Source organism: Convolutriloba macropyga, chromosome 4, assembly GCF_964194025.1.
Source record: "Convolutriloba macropyga chromosome 4, txConMacr16.3, whole genome shotgun sequence".
NCBI classification, from domain to species: domain Eukaryota; kingdom Metazoa; phylum Xenacoelomorpha; order Acoela; family Convolutidae; genus Convolutriloba; species Convolutriloba macropyga.
Window position 1 is genome coordinate 21,506,313 of NC_134471.1, and position 2,024 is coordinate 21,508,336.

Genomic DNA, 2,024 nt, shown 5'->3' on the forward strand with positions numbered 1-2,024 from the left:
TGGCACTTTTCAACGCCTTTTCTGTGTTGTTTTGGTAGAACCTCGAAACACATTCTTTAAACAAGGCTTCTTTCTTAGCATCAGCAGGTGTGCGGCAATTGATTTTCAAAATTCTGACGTCCAACCTTTGATTGATGAGTTCGCAATTCTCATCGGCTCCAAACAATGTTGCCGCAAGGAGTCGTCCAAATGACATGGGCCCACCTATCGGTGTCAAATTCATTAAATTTAACTCTCCGTACATAAGCGGATTCGACGATTGTGTTCGCGCGGGCTGTATTGTCTCTTCCCCCTTTTGTTTTTTGAGCAACTCTGGAAACCTTGCCCGAAAACGATTGTTCTCCTGAGAAACTTTTCTCACATGATCTTCGTGGATGGCAATTAATTGTCGAAACTTTTCTTCGACAACATCAAACAGTTTATTGGAAACATCATCTACTGAACAAGTATCCACGGAATCTTTTTGAGAAGAGAAAATGGCCTCACGATCGTCGTCAAGTGAAACAGAGGGTACAGGCTGCGTGCAAAATTTGATAGACTTCTTAGCCTTTTTCTTTCCAGGAGAAAGCGGCCACTTTAGGGCGGATCGTGCAGGCGAAGGAGACGGTTGGCTGTCATGGTAACTGACGTCACTAAGCTGAAAATCGCCGTCAATCATTTTGTGATGAACAAGTTCCATAGCATGGTCAATAACGCTTTTATGCAATACGCAACTTAATGAGAATTCAATTTGTTTGTTCCCATACCACAACTTGACTTTTGTTTTTGGTGGTGCTTTTTCTAGATTCACTCTCTGCCGCGTCGTTATCGTTGTAGGCCACATAACGTGATTATATGGTATTACCGTAGGTTTCTGATCTCCTTTTTTTGTAAACACCCATCGCAAATCTATTGCTTTTTTCATCAGTTCATGGTCATATTCATCAAAATTTTGCGAAGACTGTCCTTTGTTTGCTCTTGTTGGTCGTTGCATTCCAGAAACTAACGAGAAGAGATCTGAAAAAAATGTTCCAACGAAATATATTTTCCAGTGCAATGGGATATTCAATTCAAAAATTGACTCAAAAAATGAAGCTTATCCAAGTTTTTCCTCCGGGGTACAGCTTCACAAGTTACTGCTAGGAAGAGGCACCGGATTATATTTTTGGCAGTCACTGCAAATTGACCTTTGAGCATCAAAATATGCCCTTGGAACCAAATCGTGACAGAGAGAGCACTTGCAGATCTTACAATCGCTTATATTTTCATTTAGCGTTGCGCGAAAAATCGGGCAGGTTGGCTTCTCACTAGTCAGTTGTTTGAAAAAATTTTCGAGCCAATACCTCACGCAGATTTTGCATGCAACATGCTTGCAAAATTGATTTTCATGGAGTATAAGTATGTCACTAACTAACTCCAAGCAGAATGGACAGTTTGGATTGCTAGAAGACATTCACTAACGAAAAAAAAACTACAAGGAAAATTAAACTCTTCCCTAAACGTTATAGAAATTCAATAGACTTTAGGCCGGTTCGATATCAATTCGAGAACCGATTTTGAACAATTTGAAAAACTCGGTATAGTCATATGAGCGCAAAATCTGACAACGTGTTAAGTACTTCTTGCTCAGACCGCCTAGAACGTTTGGGTTTTCCCACTCATACATAGGCGCTCAATTGATTTGAATAAGTTCCTCATTATATTGAAAAACACTTTCTGTTTAACTGTATATAGATAGTCTTTTGAGCGCAAAATCTGACAACGTGTTAAGTACTTCTTGCTCAGACCACCTAGACCGTTAATTTTTTTCTGCTTTAGAACCTACTTGGATTTTCCCACTCCTACGTAGGTGCTCAATTGATTTGAACAAGTCCCTCACTATATTGGAAAACACTTTTAGTTAAACTGCATATAGATAGTCTTTTGATCGCAAAATCTGACAGCGTGTTAAGTTCTTTTTTCTCAGACCACCTAGAACGATAATTCCTTCTACTTTAGAAACTACTTGGGTTTTCCCACTCCTACATAGGCGTTCAATTGATTTG